Source organism: Pseudorca crassidens, chromosome 20, assembly GCF_039906515.1.
Source record: "Pseudorca crassidens isolate mPseCra1 chromosome 20, mPseCra1.hap1, whole genome shotgun sequence".
Lineage (NCBI taxonomy): Eukaryota > Metazoa > Chordata > Mammalia > Artiodactyla > Delphinidae > Pseudorca > Pseudorca crassidens.
This window is the reverse complement of record NC_090315.1, coordinates 38,017,714-38,035,083: the sequence shown is the minus strand read 5'-3', so window position 1 is coordinate 38,035,083 and position 17,370 is coordinate 38,017,714. Positions and strand designations below refer to the sequence as shown.

The 17,370-nt window shown below is 39.7% G+C and overlaps 1 pseudogene; it reads left to right on the top strand.

The window, feature by feature from the left end:
- The first annotated feature begins 14,168 nt into the window (after positions 1-14,168).
- Positions 14,169-16,420, top strand: LOC137214729 (AP-3 complex subunit beta-2-like; annotated as a pseudogene).
- Positions 16,421-17,370: the final 950 nt, after the last annotated feature.

Below are 17,370 nucleotides of genomic sequence, written 5' to 3'. Positions count from 1 at the left end.
GCTACTTAATTTAAATTGTAACTAAAACTAAATAAAAATGAACATTCTGTTCCTCTATCTCTGTCACCACACTTCAAATGCTTAATACCCACTTGTGACTAGTGGTTGCCACATAGGACAGGACAGATATAGAATATTTTTGCATTACAGAAAGTTGTATTGGACACTGTTGATCTAAAGAACCACATTTAAGGGCAAGAACTCAAATCAGAGAGACAAACACCAGCTATGCCTCTTTGGGGAGGATACTTAACGTCTCTATACCTCAGTCTCTAATTTCTCTATCTGTAAAATTAATATAATTATAATACTTGCCTTTGAGGGTCACTGTAAGGATTATTTTAGCTAGTTCATATAAACATTTTGAGCACCTGCTTAGTATATGTACTTAACAAATTGGGTTTTAAAGTTATTGTTACACTTATCACTAATAAGTTATTCATATCTTGTAAACAGTGATTTGTTTACAATATGAACCCTGATAGACCAGGACCCCCTTTTCAATTTACAGATGAGAATAGTTAATTCTATGAGAAATTACTCACATAAATCAGATTCACATGAGTGGGATGTCAAAAGCATGATTCATGACCAACACGTGTGCTCCTGTCACATGCTTGACTACTCTGGCACACAACTTCTGGCATTTATATACTAAATATGATAATATATTATGATATAATTTATATAATAGGAAAAATTCTTTGTTATATGAATTCTTTGTTATATGAGTGAAACAAAATGTATATGATAAATAATAATAAGAGAAGAAAAGCGAACAGACACTAATCAGATTATTTACAGAAACAAAGAGCTACTTAAATCTGGCTTGGCTGTAACAGAGATAATTGAAAGACTTCACCATCCACAGCTTTTCAACTGCATTTGCCAGTTAATGGGCTGGTTTCACTTAACATATACACATGAAGTTACATTTAGATGTCTGGGATAAATCCTACTCAATGGAAAGCACTGGAAGGGGGTAATAAAGAGTACCAGAGCATCTTTCATAGAAACTGGAAAAGTGGACACCTCGAGTAAATAAGAGAGGCCCCATGAATCCACTTTGCACTGATCTTAAGGCAATCCATTGAGTACGATGCTGAGCATGTGCAATGATACTATTCCATATACTGAGCAACTGAAATTCACTTATGCACGTATGTTTGTAAATGTTGCTTAACTTAGCTAAGCTATTGCATTTGCAACTATTTTGCTACCAGAACTACCGTACATACCATTATTCATTCAAGTGATAACTGTGTTTTATCTCCTGTAAAATTATTTAGTTACTACTTCAATGCTGATGTTCAACTTCTTACATATGTAAGATATGTAATAATGAAAACAGTGAGAAATTATTGTGTGCCTATTCTATTTCTGGGACTTGAGACTCATATTATATATGAATACACGTAGAAGCAAAAAAAGCAAAGCAAAACAAAAGAATGAGTGAATAGATAACGTTTGATTCTGCTATTTGCTAGCCATGTTAGCATAAGCACATTAGTCAATGTGCTGAGGCTCAGTATTCCTATTGGGATAATTTCACCTACCTTTATTTTTTAGTGAGGATTAAACTATATCACTTAAATTAGAAACTAAAATTATGAAGAATGGTATTACAATGTGACCCTCACAAAAATCTTGTAAGGTAAGCATTATTATCTTTTATTTGCACTTGAGGAACCTGAGGATCACAAATCTAAAATAGCATGTCCAAGCTCAAAGCTGTAAAAATGATACCTGATAAAATGGACCATTTATACCCAGATCTGCCACATACCTTCCATTGCCCTTAAAATAATACTAAATGTTGCAATGAGGTAATATTGAAGATATTTTAATGTAATGTTGAAAAAATGATCTATAAATTCTATGCGTCTACAGATAAGGAGTAAAAGGAATATGAAGAAAATCTATATGCTGGTGACTCCAAATTTACATTTCTAGCAAGGATCTCTATCCTGAACTTCAGATTTTTATGCAAGTGTTTCCATGACACCTAGGCTTGAATGCCTAATAATCATCGCAAAATTAATATTCCTAATATAGAACTCTGGATCTTACCATCTTCCAACCTCCACCATCTGCTCTAGCATTGTCTTTTTCTATCTCTCTACCTGGAAATTTCATCCCACCAGTTGTTCAAGCCTACACCTGTGAGTTATCTTTGATTCCTCTCACATCCCATATCCAATTACTCAGAAAACTCGCTCAATGTTGTCATCAAGATATATCAAGAATCCAATCACTCCCTACTTCCTAACTTACCTCTCTACTTCCCTTTAATTTATTCTCAGTACAGAAGTCAGAATGTTTCTCCCATCTCTTTGAAAGAAAAAGCCAAAACCCTTAGAATAATGTGCAAGGCCCTCTATCATCTGAGCACTCTCCCATCACTAACTCTCTAGCCTCAAATCATAGGACTGACCCCTTGGTCACTCCACTCTAACTACACTGGTCTCCTCCGTGTTCCATCAACAGGCGAGGCATGCTCCTACTCAGGGCCAGGCACTGGTTGTTCCCTCTGCCTTGAATACCCTCTTTTCAGTTATCCAGTAAGGTCAAAATTATACCTTCCCCAAGTCTTTGTTCATACTTTCTCACTGATCCTTTCCCTTGCCACCTTATTTAAAATTGCAATCCCTTTACCCATACACACACTCCTTATTCCTCTTCTCTGTCTTATTTTTCTCCATAGTAGCATATGTGTAGGTATGTGTATATAAATATGAATATAAACATAAATATACACAGGCACATTATAAAGCACACAATGTATTATTCTCTGGGAATAGGACAGAACAGGATAGAACATGACATGATACGTATTCTCTTTTTCTCCTTACTAAAATTTAATCTCCAACAGGGCTAAAATTTGTTATCTGTTTCGTTAACTGCTTTATCCACAATGCCTAGAATAATGGCGCGAATATTACATGTGTTTAACAATCATTTGTTAAATGAATGAATGAATACACAAGGGAAAAAGATGTTACAATGGTAGAATGATATTTCATTCTCCCTATTTTTCTACTCTTTTATATGAGCAATAATTGTTTGCATTTTAAATGCCATGTTTCGTTACATGATAGAATTTACTTTTGAGTTTCTACCACCATGCCTGTAATATTTCATGTCTCTCAGTTTCCTTGCTTTGACTTTAGAGGCTCTGCTTTTGGCAAGCACTGGAAGAATCTAAAAATGTCCATTGTTTGAAAACAAACATTTAATGATAAATGTAGTAACAGTTAATGGTTTACTAGTAGTGGGAGCAGAACAATCATTCATTGGGGGCATTTTATAATTAATGGACCATGACTGATTCTGTATTTGTACTCTTTTTTTTTTTAACCCTCAGAAAAACCCCATGAAATGTCTGTAATTAACAGAGATGGAAACTGAGGTTCAGAGATATTAGATAATTGGCTCAAGATTACAGAACCAGTAACTGAAAAGTTGGAATGTTAATGTTAACAAGTCCTTATCCATATAGTCACTAGTATCTTTATCTCCAAACATTAAAGTACAATACATTGAAGATGATTTAATTTGCACAATACATACTTGTTAACACAACTGACTATTGTATGGATTGAACATCATCAGAAGGATTACAGTTTTCCTATATACTACTACAGCAAAGTTTTTAAAATAATTCATAGTTCTCACATGAATTCCCCCTTTTTGAGCTAACAATACGTTATTCTTTGTCTGCCTGTATTTTTTTTTTCCTGCTGCTAAAGGTCTTATCAGATAAGCAAGTGACTCTACACAGCCTGAGTCTCTTTCTAAAGAATGGTCTCACTGCCTTGAAAAGGACTCATAATCACTCTGTTCCCTTTCCTTATATATGTTTGCTGGACTCCTTGGGGAGGCTTTGAAATTCTGACACTTAGTGTAAGTGCAGAGTGTTTGCCAAAAATATTCTTTGTTGGGGAGGCTGAGGACTTTTTTTTATTTACTTATGGACACAGCATATTTTATAGCCTCTCAGAGTGAGGAAATGACAAAAATTGAAGGTAAAATAACTTTAGTTTGTGCAAAAGGAGATGGGGAAACTTTGAGAAAGGAAACTCCTTAAGAATTAATCAAAGTGGCTTAAGAGGAAATGATATTTACTGAACACCTATTATGTGCCAAATCTTGTATAAAGTGCCTATGTACATTTTATATAATGTGTTTACAACAAATCATTGATGTGGATGTTATCCCAACCTTTTCTTTTAGATAGTGGCATTGATACTAAAAGAGTTTAATATCTTTTTCAAAACCAACTGCCTAAATATCTCTTCATTTTGAAAAACATGAGCTTCTAGATTCAAATACGTAAAAGTCAGGAGAATGCAAAAGGTAAGAATATTGTTTACAGATATGATTTACTCTTTCCCTCTTTTTTTTCCCAAATACTCTGTATTTTTTTCCCTTTACATCCTTGCTCTCCTAGTTATTGTATAGTCATACTATTTATAGGATTGTAGAGGAATAGGAAGCCTTTTAAAAGCAATCCTGGTGAAATCTCCCTCTTGTTGATCAAATAATTATCATTTGCTTAATAATTTTAAACTTCTCATTAAACCTCAATTTATTATGTATATCCTGCCAAAGTTCTCTAAAACGTAAGCTAAGGCCAAGATGGAGTAGCAGGTGCCACATTTGTCGTTTCACTAAGAACAACAACACAAACAGACAACATCTACGAAGTAACGTTTTCCAACCTTGCACATTAGGCAACCCAGGACAGCGATACCTGAATGAAGTAAACTCTGTGACTGTTCCCCTGGTTATGACCTCATGAGGGCTCCCAGACTGCAGCACTGAGAGGCAAGACCTAGTCACAGCCTAGCAATCTCACTGAACCGAGAAGATGGAGATGGAAGGTTGGGGGATGTGGTGCAAAGCCTAAAATTAAGATCCAGTATGATGTGTTGCTTTCATACCTGGTGAATCCAAAAGGGCCTCAAGTGGTATAACTACAAATTCCCCTTCCGACTCTGCTCTGGTGGATGAGGTCCTCTAGCCAAACAACTTCCCTTATTAGTAAGACCAGGCACAGTTCTTGTTTGTCTCTGAGTAGTGGTTTTCAGTTTCCTGACAGCCCATGGAATTATTAAACACACTAATCACAACCTACCACAATAACTAAGATCACACCCCTTAGTACTACAAAGCCTGTCTCCCATAGCCTCTAGTTGTTCATTCTGTCCCTGAGTGCCACCTCTATATGGTCCATGTGGTGTGCTGTGTCCTCCTCCCCTAGGCTGTGAGTATATGTGACTAATAACATATGCAACTATGGTCGATCTCATTTATCCAGTGTTGGGTGATATGTGTTTGGTTACTTCCATAACTCTAGGGTGGAAATCCCTTCCTCATCAATGGGGTAATTAGGAGGTGATTAAAAGAAGCAGGCCAAGATGTGAAAGGCTTACAGGTCAAAATACTGGAGAGACAGGATCTGCACAGAAATAAAACAATAAAGTTCAGCAGAGCATTTCCTCAAATCTTCATCTCATGACTGACAAACACACATTTAAGGGAAACAACTTGAGGGCAGGGAAAGTATCATGCAATCAGAAAGGAAACAAAACTCTTAATTCACAGCAAATCCAATAGAGTACTTAGAAAACTCAGAATATCTCAGTAGTGGGGCAAAATTAGATGTAGATTAGTCTAATCTAATGCTACTTAACATAGCTTAGAAGCAATCTCAAAAGGATTTCTCAGTAACATAACTGTGCTCCAGAAGGAAGCTCAAGAATATTTATAGACATACAAAAATATTCAGCAGCAACAAAGTTAAAATCACGATGCCTGGCATTCCATCAAAAACTATGAGGTAAGCTAAGAATCAGGAAAGTATGACCCAGGAGGAGAAAAACCAATCAATAGAAACAGACTGAGAAATGACCCAGATAATAAATTATTAAATAAGGACATTAAAACTGTTACTATTATATTTCTATATTCCAAGATGAAAGGGGAAATATTAAACATAAGTAGAGACATGAATGATATGAAAAATAAATTGAACTTCTAAATGTGAAAACTACAATGTCTGACATGAAACACACTTGTTTGGATTGAAAACAGGGGGTGCTTCAGAAGAAAAGATTGGTGAACTTGAATACACAGCAACAGAATCTACCCAAAATGAAACACAGGGAGTATGAAGACTGTGAAAAAAGTGAATGTATCATCAGTGAGCTGGGGGACAACTTCAAGTGGGCTACCACATGTGTAATTGGAGTCAAAGGAAAACAACGCAGGGCAGGAGGTAGAAAAAAAAAGACTTGAGGAAATAATGGCTGTAATTGTTCCAGGTTTGATGAAAACTACAATTCCACAGATCCAAGAAGCTCAACAAATCCCAAGTACAGAAAACAACACAAAAGCTCATCTTAAACTGCTTAAAAACAGTGATAAAGAGAAAATCTTAAAAGCAGCTGGAGAAAAGTGATATGTTTTGAATAAAAGAATGAAGATAAGAATGATAGATTTCTCATCAGAAGCAATGCAAGTCAGAGGAAAGTGGAGCAACTACTCTACTAAAAGAAAACACTATCAACCTAGAATTGACAACATAGTAAAATAAGCCTTCAAAAATGAAGATGAAATAAAGACTTTCTTAGACATCTAAGGCTAAAAGAATTCATCACCAGCAGACCTGTGCTGCAGTAAATGCTAAAAGGTCCTTCATGCAGAAGGAAAATAATACCAAATGGAAACAGGTAGCTACATAAAGCAATTAAGGACCCCAGACATTATAAATATATAATTATAACATACTTTCTCTTCCTTTTAATCTCTATAAAATTAATTGAATGTGTGTAGTAAAAAATAGTAACAATGTATTGGGAGGTTTATAATATATTTAGAAGCTAAATGCATAACAACAATATTACAAAGGCCAGTAAAGAGGCAAGAGAAGTAAACCACAGCAAGGTCTTATGCTATACATGAAGTCATATAATAATACTTAAGTTATAAGTTAAAGACATACAAGAAATGATGGAGACTTGTCAAAAGGACACAGGAGCAAACTGATGAAGCTCCCGTTCGGGGAAAATTTTAGCATCAAAATAAATCATAATTATTTAGATTATAATCTATTTAATAAATTAGGACTCTAAGTCTGTACTGATACAATAAATAGACACAAAATAAATAGTTAAGGAAGAGGAGAAAGCTCTAAATTTCAGGAACCATTTTCATCAATCATACTCATTGACAGTGTTCTGTAGACCCAGTCTAAATTCCACTTTCTATTATAAATTGGTAAACCAGTTCAAAAAAAATGAAAGTCTCCTTAAACTGTACAGACAGCATACTTGATTGAAGGCATGAAATAAAACCTCATTTATCTGTATTTGGAATTTTTCTTGTTATTGCTCTTATTGATTCAGAAACACAATTTTTCATTTGCTTAAACATTTCTTGTCTAAATCTTTTTGTAATCTTCATCAAAATGTTTGCTTTCATGATATGCCTAGTCCAGCTTTTAAATCCAAGGAAAAAAAATCATACGATTTTGATAAATGGACACTCAGTTGATTCTCTGAACTTTTAAAATGCAGCTATGTGCTCAACAGTACTACTGAAGTTGATCTATTTTTTTTATTTTAAATCCAGAAATAACTGCTTATGTGTGAAACCACCACATATGATCTCTTTCTACCTCACAATTGACAGAAATCATATTTATTGTTACCTCTAAATAAATAAAATAAAATTACTACTCTCTCAGGACTAGCTATGGAAGTAAGACAGAAAAGCCTTTTTAGAATCTCTTTTTCTTTATATCTGATACCACAAAATATCTGCAAAAAATGGCATTTCTAGTAAAATATAACAAAAACTTTGGACAATAGAGCCTTATCATATAGGTACATGTAATAAGCCTCAGACATGCATGTTTTGGAAAAAAGAAAAAAATATATCCCAGATAGAAAGTGACAGCAGAACTCTTTCTCCTTCCTTCTTTACATCCTATTTATTGAGTGTCAGATATGTGCCAGTAACTGTTCTAGGTTCAAAATGCAAACTCCTTACAGTCAAGCTTCATATGCTGACCACCACTGTCTCACCTCCAATGATGTTTTATTGCCTGAATTAAATATAGGTTATCTTTCTTTAAATAAAACTGTAAAAATTGCTAAAGTGTACTCTAGGTATTAAGACTAATACTTAATAAATAATAGTATTATTAAAATAATTAAGAATGACTTTTGATAGAGGTTTTAATAAATACAATTTCTGGGATTTATTTACAGACAGTTATTAGACATAACTTTGAAAATTATCTTCAGATAATAAGAAAAGTCAATGAGATTCTTAGAAAGGATGTGCAGTAATCTTCATTCCCTTAGGAAAAGAAATTACCTGGTTTTCTCCCTAGATATATTTTCAGATGAAATTGCAGAGGATAAAAACATATTGTTTTCTGAACCAAGAAGCTGAGCATTTTCGAGTTTAAAATTTATTATTGATGGCTGTCACAAAACAACTCTGTAATTATATGATAAAGAGAAAAAGAACATTTATATTTCTTTAGTTTGTTTTTTGACTGTAAAATCTTTTAATCTCTCCTCCCTCGACAACAACAAAAATTCATATCTAATTCTCAGTATTTTAAAGTGTTTTTTAACAGATTGAATGAACAAGACAGTTAACTTAGTCACAACAGTCAATAAAATCGTAGAAAAAATATATTGAATTTTTCCAGATGAAATCATCATTGACCTTCTGATAAGCCTCACCTTGCTGCTGAAAATATAAGCCTTCTAAGCCAAAAATATTATTTGATGTATTTGGTTATTATCTAGTGAATATGCTATCAAAATGTTAACATTACAATTTAAAATAACAACACCCCAAAAATAACTAATCCAAAAACTTCATGCTGTTTACCACAATGTTCATTGCAGCACTATTTACAATAGCCAGGAGACGGAAACAACCTAGGTGTCCATCGACAGATGAATGGATAAAGAAGGTGTGGCATATATATACAATGAAATATTACTCAGCCATAAAAAGAAACAAAATTGAGTTATCTGTAGTGAGGTGGATGGAACCTAGAGACTGTCATAGAGTGAAGTAAGTCAGAAAGACAAAAACAAATACCATATGCTAACACATATATATAGAATCTTAAAAAAAAAAATGGTTCTAATGAACCTAGGAGCAGGACAGAAATAAAGACACAGACACAGAGAATGGACTTGAGGACCTGGGAAGGGGGAAGGGTAAGCTGGGACGAAGTGAGACGGTGAGAGAATAGCACTGACATATTCACACTACCAAATGAATGTAAAATAGATAGCTAGTGGGAAGCAGCCACATAGCACAGGGAGATCAGCTCCGTGCTCTGTGTCCCCCTAGAGGGGTGGGATAGGGAGGGTGGGAGGGAGATGCAAGAGGGAAGGGATATGGGGATATATGTATACATATAGCTGATTCACTTTGTCATACAGCAGAAACTAACACAACATTGTAAAGCAATTATACTCCAATAAAGGTGTTTAAAAAAAAAAAAAGAACTTCATGCTGGACTCCAGGATGATTTCAAAAGGGAGCAAAGTTAAAAATAAAGCAGCAAATAAAAGGAAGAGTGTTTAAATAACAAACTCCACAGAATCAATGAAGATGTATAAAAGAGATTAGAAAATCAAAATTTTAAAAAGGTACTTGTCCATTATTTCATAACACAGAAAATCATCCAAGTTATGAACAGTATGCTAGGTTCTGGGGCTTAGCAAATTCTTTATTTGTTTATTTTGTTAATAGTAGCCTACATTTCTAAAATTCTCATGCATTCAGAGATTTCTACTAAGATTATGATATGCATGCAAACAATGTGATATACCCAGAGAGTGAAGCCCCAAATCTAGCCTTCCCAGCCAACTGAACAATGGAAAGGGGAAGGGAGAAGACAGATGTACCCCTGAAGGCCAGGGTAGAACAGATGATAAACATACTTTAAACAAAGAATTGTAGGACAACACTTGCATGATATAGTCCTAAGACTGTGCTTTCAATAATGAAGATGGAATCATCCATCTGAACTATTTGTCGGTGTGATTACCAAACTAGCATCTCACTGAGCATTGGTTAGGCTGTGTGGACTAAATACTTGAGCATGGAAATTACTGTATGTATGTATGTATTCAGCCTGGGATGAAGAGTTAGGTAAGACATCTACATTTGAGTAGTTATTGATTAAACTTAAATACAAAATTCTTAGAAATAATCCTGTCCAGGTTCTGGAATGAATAAATTGTCTCTATTCTAATCTGGTCTTTCTTCTTCTTTTCAATGTGTTCCAAAGTATTGTGCTGCCCTGGTGTGCCCTACAACTGGTTTCTTTCATGTTTCTGAATCCTTACTAGCATTACTTAGGCCTGATCTTACAATTGATCAAAATATTCAAGTTTGAAGTGTTTATCAATTGCTACCCATGTCTGCTTTACCAATACACTTCACCACCACCGCTATAGATTTTTTTCTCTCTATTCTAGTGATTTTCAACCCTGCTTACACATGAGAATCAGATGGAGAGCTTCTAAAACTAATATTGCCTGAGCCCCATCTCAGGCCATTAAATCAGAATCTATGAGAGTGGGGCTCCACTATGTCTTTTTAAAAGCTCCCTCGGCAGTTATGATGTGCAGCCAAGGTTCAGACCTGCTGCTTTAACCTGAATGCCATACTCAGTGTCTTCTCTCCCTCTCTCTCCCCACCCCATGCTACAGTGATCACGCTGTTTATATTCTACTCTTCAGCTGTCAACTGTCACTTGCTAGGTAAATTCCAGCTAAGAAAGAGTGTCCCACTGTGATGAAGAAACACATGGGTATCACGATGTCATGGTATATATGTGTATGTAACATCACCTCTGTCAAGGTGTTTTGTTTTCTAACAATTTACTAATCTATTCCTATACCCCAGACATTCATCTATCCATACATTGTACATAATTCTGGGTCATTCAGAGATTCTGTACTTCAGACAAGAACTACCCCACCTCCTTACAGGTGACACATGGGAAAAAAAAGCTCTCTTCCAAAAATGCTCCCAGGAAATTTCTATAGATATTTTCTCGAAACAGGCTTAAATGGGGACACTATCATAATGGGAGAGAATTCTGCCTAATATACATACACCTTAAGGGGTAGAGAATCTTTCATTGTAATCCTCTCACCTTTTCTATCAAAAAATAGTTTTTGTGATAGGGCTATTTCTTGTTATAATATTGTTATTATTAGGCTAGAGACAAGTAAAATATTTTAAAATGTATTAACATTACTGCCAACTTTAAAAATATACACTCAAGATGTACTTGAAAATGTGCCAATTGTAAAACAAAACCAAAGCAACTTGAAAGAAATTTTGAAATAAATAACACTGACAGAAAACTGTGATAATAATAAAGGCCACTTTGACTAACCCCCAGTTCTGGTACCCATCCCTGGGTGTAGCCAGAGTGTGCATGTTTTTCAAAAAAATTTTCCTATGCATTTACAAATATATACACACATATTGTTGCTGTATTTAGAACACATTGTTTTAAAACTCTTCCTCCTTTGCTACTTGTGATTTCTTTCAGGTCAGCGCCAAGATGCTGAGAAGCCCTGTGCCTTTGGACCGTTCTAGAGCTCATTGTTGGAGCGTTAAAACATGCCAAAGCCCACAAACCAAGCATAAGTTGAGACAACACCCCAAAGGGTTTCAGCAAAATTCATCACCACTTTACTTCTTTAGGTAACGCCTGAATGTGCTTCATGGGACATGGATTATTATGGTGACGGGAGGGCAGGTATCCATGGTGAGGAGACAAGAAAATAACTTCAAAGAAAATTCTTTGGAGCTAGAACTAGAACATCACATTGATGGTCCCATTATGTTGTTCTGCAAGATTACCTGGCCAAGACCACACCCCAACTTCTAGATATTACTCTAGAGAGGACGGATTACGTGCCTGGGCGATTACGAGGGGGCAGGAGAGGTGGAACAAGTGATATTCCTCAGGGCAGTTTCTCAGTCTGTGGTCAATGAACCACCTAGACATAAAGAACAGCTGATGCTTGTTTAAAATGCGTAGGCCCTGGGCTTCCCTGGTGGCGCAGTGGTTTAGAGTCCGCCTGCCCATGCAGGGGACGCGGGTTCGTGCCCCGGTCCGGGGGGATCCCGCGTGCCGCGGAGCGTCTGGACCCGTGAGCCATGGCCGCTGGGCCTGCGCGTCCGGAGCCTGTGCTCCGCAACGGGAGAGGCCACAGTGGTGACAGGCCCGCGTACCGCAAAAAAAAAAAAAAAAATGCGTAGGCCCCTCACTCTCATTTCAGACTCCCAGCCTCCAGCACCGTCCTGGCTTCAGAACGCCACCGTAGAAAAACCCAGAACTCACCTACTCCCACAGACACGCTGAATCCGCAGCTATATACATAACAACTTCCGGAGGGAGGGGAACGACACCTAAAAACGGAGTCTGAGTGACTCCTACACCTCCAGCCAATGAGGCAAGGCCCCCCGTCGAAGAGGCCACCAGAGTCTGAGGCACAATTGCTCCATAAACCCCACGTGCGGTGGCGCAACCCACACCCTGAGGGAACTCGAAATCCATGGTCCTCCCTAAGGAGAAAAGGGTTTGGACCCCAGCTTTTAAGACCTGCACCTGAGAGACAAGCTCCCAAAACATCTAGTTTTCAAAACCAAGGGGGCCCCCATCCTCAAGACCCTGAGAAAAAACACTTAAACGGCTCGGAGGCCACTCACCCGCCGCAGGGCTCAGCGCACAGGTGGCACCTCCAGAAGTGCCCGGAATTTATGTGAATGAGGCTCCTTTGTTCATCTTAAAGCCTAGCCTGAGGGACAGGCGTCTGTTTAACACAGTCTAGAGGCCTGAGGGCTTGCGGCGCCGTCGTCCAGCGCTCCCTCAATAAAGCTCCGGCCCGCCTGGCGCCATCTTCCTGTTAACTCTAGGCTCCGCCCCTTCTCCCTCCTCCCAGGTACCACCCGTTCCGTTCCGTATTGTCTACTACGTACTGTCCATCACGTATTGTTCATCGTATATGCGCATCAAATTTTTTCCACTCTAAGATCTTCAGTAGTTAGCATGTTGACTATCAGCCATATTAAACCTCAAAAAAATGACCTCCTCTTATTGGACTCGGAGTTTTAACGCTTCATCCACGGTGCCGAAAACTATTAACATTCTTGTTAAGTCTAAAGAGACTGAAAAAAAGATTTAAATATTTATAAAAATCATTAGGAAATGTTGTCTGTAGGTTCTGCTGGGGGAACCTAGTGTACTGGGTATTTTAATTCTACGTGTGGGAATCGTGTAAATGTGGAATTAGCACAGGTCCTTCCCATTTTTCTGGTTCACTTGATCATCTAGGAGAGACCCACAGAACGTTATCCACGAGGTTTCATAGACTTGTAGGAATGGATCCATTTGTTCTTGCCACCTTGAGAAAGGCTGGGCTTTATGACGCGCAGCCTCTTATTTCCCTTCGTCAGCACTGAGTGTGATTCCTGGGACCTGAGGCCCTCCTGGCTCCCTCGGCTTCCTCCAGTCCAGCCCTGCCCATTGCTCTCTGTGTCGACTACCAGCAAGTTTTCTTTTTCTTTTTCTTTTATTGGCTGCGCAACTTGTGAGATCTTAGTTCCTAGCATGGGACTGAACCCCAGCCCTCGGCAGTGAAAGCACAGAGTCCTAATGACTGGACCGCCAGGGAATTCCCAAACTGCCAGCAGCTTTTGATTCAAGAAGCTTCCTTTAAGGGAGGAGCTATTTTTCCTAAATGCAAATTGTTACACTGTAAGTTGTTAAATAAAATATTTTGTGCTCTCAAAAAAAAAAAAAAAAAAAACTTCTCCAGGACTCTGAGTGTATCACACCCCCTCCAACCTCCACACCCTAGTTCACCTACCCCCGCACTGACTCCAGTCCTGTCCTTCTCCCACTGATATCCTCTACCTACTGGTGCCCTCCTCCCACTTATCCTTCCCTCCCTCCTATTTGGCCCACCTCCCTTCTCCCCCTACCTGCTGCCCCTTGCTCCAACTGAGGGGCCCAAGTACCTCTGACCCATTCTCTCCCTGCAGTGAGGTGCAGTACATGGTGCTCCAGAATGTGGCCACCATGTCCACTATGCCCAGACATGTTTGAGCCCTCCTAGAAGACTTTCTACATCAGGCCCATCAACCCCACCCAGATAAGATCCTGAAGCTGGAAGCACTGACCAACCTGGCAAATGAGACTAACATCCATAACTTTCCTACGGGAATGCCAGACCTACATTCACAGCACAGACAGGGATTTTGTGGTAGCCACGGTCCAAGCCACTAGACGCTGGGCAACTAACATAGGCTGAGTGGGTGACATCTGCTGCCATGACCTGGTGCAGCTACTGTCCCACTGTGATGAGCTCGTGGTCACAGAGTCAGTGGTCATCATGAAGAAGCTGCTACAGATAGACCCAGCACAACATGAGATCATCAAACACTGGGCAAAGATCAGAAAACATCCAGGTGGCCATGGCGCGAGCCAGCATCCTGTGGCTCTTCAGTGAGTACTGTGAGCATGTCTCTAGGATTGCACCTGACGTCCTGAGAAAAACAGCCAAGTCCTTCACAGCAGAGGAGGACATCTTCAACCTGCAGGTCATCAACCTGGTTGGCCAAGCTTTACCTGACCAACTCTAAGTAGACCAAACTGCTGAGCATGTATGTACTGAGTCTGGCCGTGTACAACAAGAACTGTGATATCAGAAACCAGGCGCACTTCACCCAGCAATTTATGGTCCCTTTGGAGCAGTGTGGGGCCCTCAGCTGCCATGCCAAGACACTCTTCATGGCACCCAAACCACTCCCAGTCTTGGAATTATTCTTCAAAGACCAGGATCACTTACAAATGGGCTCACTGTCTCATCTGCTCAATACCAAGGCCACAGGCTACCAGGAACTCACAGACTGGCCAGAGGAAACCCCGGATCCATCTTTGTACAACTTGGAGATATGTGAATGGACCACATGATCAAATCAGGAGGAGAAGAAGAAGAAGAAGGAGGAGGAAGAGGAGGAGGAGGAGGAGAGGAGGGGGAGGGGGAGGGGAAGGGGAAGGGGAAGGGGAGGGGGAGAGGAGGGAGGGGAGGTGAAGGGAGGGGGAGGGGGAGGGGAGGGGAGGGGAGGGGGAGGAAGAAGAAGAAGAAGGAGAAACCTTTCTACTTAGCCTCTGAGGGGGACTCAGAGCTCACAGTCTACAGGCATCGACCGCCAGTTTGAGAGTGAATCATACAGTAAGAGCAGCAGCAATAGCAGCTCCAGGGAGTCTAGCAGTGAGTTCAAAAATGAAGACCAGGATGAGGATGAGGGGAAGGGGAAGAGCAGCGAGAGTGATCAGAGTGAGGAGGAAGGTGAGAAGAAGGTGAAGAGGAAGAAAGTGCTCAGGCTCCTTCTCAGATGACAACAGTGATTCCATCAATAGTTCATCAAAGTCTGAGAGGCAGCAGGGTCTGAGGAAGAGCAGATGGAACCTGCCTCCTAGAGGAAAACCAAAAAACAAACAAAAAACCAGTGGCAAAAGTGCCCCTGCAGACAAGGAGATCTCCCTGCTCAATCTAGAGGACTTCACCCCTCCCAATATCCAACCTGTTTCTCCTCCCAGCGTTGTGTCTAGCAGTCTGGCTGCTGACCTACAGGGCCTGACACAGACTCTGCCCCCACTGTGCCCTCACTCCCGATTCCAGTATTGGGTGTTGGGAGGCAGGAGCTGCTGCACCTTTTAGCTGGTGAGGGGCTATCTGTGGGCTACATCTTCAGCAGCCAGCCTTTCTCCCGGGACTCCCACGTAGTGGCTGTGCACATTTACTTCTTCAACAGCTCTGATACCCCTGTCAAGGGCCTTCATGTGAGCATGCCCTGAACTTCCTGCCGGCATTAACATCCTGAAATCGAGCCCTAAGCACTCAGAGAATCTGCCACTGCTGTCATGGACATTAATTTCTGTGACTCAACCTAGGTGGCCAGGCTTCCAGCTGTGAACAAAACCCAAGAGTTCTATGTCTCCATCCGGCCACTGGGGAACTGATGGCTCTGTGTTCATGAGTGAGAATGAGTTCAGGAACAGGGAAAGCTGACAGGCATGAATGAGATCACAGAGGAGCTCAAGCTGCCAGACACCTGTCAGAGTAATAATGTTGTGGTGCAGAAAGTGACTGCCATTGCCAACCTGGGTTGTGTCCCTTGTGGGGCCTATGGTGGGTACAGGTTTGCAGGAAGGACACTGACCAGTGGGAGACTGGTCCCACTGACCCTGGAATGCCCCGTCCACTGGAGCTGCCCAGCTGACAGTCAACAGTGAGAAGATGGTGATGTGCTGGTGAAGGACATGGTGCAGGCTCTGATGCAATGACTCCCAAGTGCTGTGACCTCTTTGGACCCCACCTGTCCCTCCCTCATGAAACCTGGGCTGTTAGCCCCTCTCTCTGTCTCTTTATTTCTTTGTCTCTCTCTTTTTCTCTCTCTCTCTCATATCAGACTCCTCATGCCAGATAGCATCCAGGGGGTCCTCTCTCTGGTCATTACCAGGCACCCCTCTCTTTCCCCTCCCCATGGGTTCCTTAGTGACCTGTGCAGAAGGGAACAGCAGGTTCTTCCTTCAGTCTTCCTATTTTTCTGTAGCTATTATTGTAGCAAAATCTCAATAGAATGTCTTCTCCTTAATATATGTCATAAATCATGTTATATATATTACATATGTGATGGACATTAACTAGACTTATTGTGGTGATCATTTTACAATATATGCAAATATCAAATCATTACCGTTGTACACCTGAAACTAATATAATGTCATATGTCAATTATACCTCAATAACAAACAAACAAATAAATAAATAGTGTCTTTCTGGACTGTAGTCCAAGAACATTGAATCAGGATATCTAGATATGAGCCTAGGAGCCTTCATTTAAAAAGTGTCTGATAATTTTAAAGCATAGTCGAGTTTAAACCTGTAAACTTGACTGTAAGGTATGCCCTAGACACCTCTTGTTTTAGCAGTGTCCTCTTCTCTGCCCTGGGCTCTTCCACATGGGACCAGCCCTTCAGAAAGAACCTTGGTAAACTGCAATTGAGGTACCAGAGGAAACTACCAAAGAGCAAGAGAACTGAGATCTCTGGAGCCTGTACATTCTACGGTAGCTAGCTTACAACAGTTAACCAAATGAGTACCTACTAAGACACAGTCCAAGGGAGGCAATTCTGGAAACTCAAAGAAAAGTGGAATTTCTGACCTTAAAGAGTTTACAGTCTGATAGGAGACAAATCTGCACATTAAAAGTATGTGAGGAGAATAGACAATC